Source organism: Wasmannia auropunctata, unplaced genomic scaffold (genome assembly GCF_000956235.1).
Source record: "Wasmannia auropunctata unplaced genomic scaffold, wasmannia.A_1.0 LD290975.1, whole genome shotgun sequence".
In the NCBI taxonomy this organism is placed as follows: Eukaryota; Metazoa; Arthropoda; class Insecta; order Hymenoptera; family Formicidae; genus Wasmannia; species Wasmannia auropunctata.
The window spans coordinates 3332-4616 of NW_012071915.1; the positions used below are offsets into that span (position 1 = coordinate 3332).

Here is a 1285-nt window from a genome sequence, read left to right on the forward strand (position 1 = left end):
TTTACACCAGCCCTGTTAATAAAGATTATCAAATAATTAAGATGAAAAATGTCAATATGGTTAAAGTGGATTTCAGTGCTTAATATTTTCAAATGTGAATCTTACAATTTTCAGTTCAAGCAAACTGTATGCCGTATAATTGTCGGTCTTAAAACACAGCTCCTAACTAAATAGTAAGTAATATCACAATTACATTTACAAAGCAATTTAATAAATCGGTGCTATCAAGCATTTTTTTAATTCTGTGAAATAACTTATTGCGAAAAATATTACCTCAATCAGAATTTAATCTTAGAACTCTCTGTTCTTATTGTTCTACTACCAAAACATGTGATATTTCTCGCAATAACTAGTATATTTAGAAATAACGTCTTTCAACGACGACGTATAGACAAATAATTATTAATCTGAATGGATCATGGAATGTTTCAAATAAGTAAAATGACTGACGTCAGTAAAGTCACAGTAAATCTTGATGCTTAATAATATGTTTAAATGTGAATCTTACAATCTTTAATTTAAGCAAATTAGTGCAGAATAAGTGGCATATTCTATCTACAAATCAAACATAAATGTAAAACTATAATGTACAACTATATAAATATATTAATTAATTACCTATTTTCCATCGCTCATGATCTGCTTTAACGAGATCAATTTTATTAAATAAATTTTCTCGTAATTCATTCACGTTATCTGAATCAGGAAATCTGCCAGCGATACCAGAAATAACAATCTCCTCTGAGTCAATACCGTTCCACGATGTACATGCTTCTGTGCCATTCATGATTTGTAATTATTTTTTCAAATTATCTAGAAATGAAGTAAGTTTATGTGTATTTTATACAATTAATTTTTTAAATTATTTTATACTTGTCAATTGTCAATTGGTTCTAATTGTTCTTAACACTGTGACATCTTTTGAATTGAGAATTAGAAGTAATTCTACTTACTTTAACAGGTAGAATTACTTCTCATTCTCAATTCAAACAATTTCACAGTGTTACGAACAATTAGAACCAGTTAACAATTGACAAGTATGAAATAATTAAAAAAATTAAATGTATAAAATACACAGAGACTTACTTTATTCCTCAGATTCTTCGTTAACAAACACCAATTCAAACTATTGTGGCTTTTACAAAGTAGACTCTTGCGTTTTTATATCTATTGTCACCCTATTTATTATTCATCTTATAATATTATTCATCTATTAATATTCTTTTGTAATATTGCAGTTCAAAGTATTTCCGTTTAAATAGAAATAGAAATAAAGAGGGAAAAG

At 27.1% G+C, this 1285-nt stretch overlaps 1 long non-coding RNA gene across 1 annotated transcript; it reads right to left on the bottom strand.

Moving 5' to 3' along the window:
- Nucleotides 1-677: 677 nt before the first annotated feature.
- LOC105461367 lies at nt 678-1157 on the bottom strand. Its single transcript, XR_975928.1, has 2 exons — nt 1087-1157; nt 678-813 (listed from the first exon to the last, which is right to left on the bottom strand). It is a non-coding gene; the product is annotated as an uncharacterized LOC105461367 (long non-coding RNA).
- Nucleotides 1158-1285: the final 128 nt, after the last annotated feature.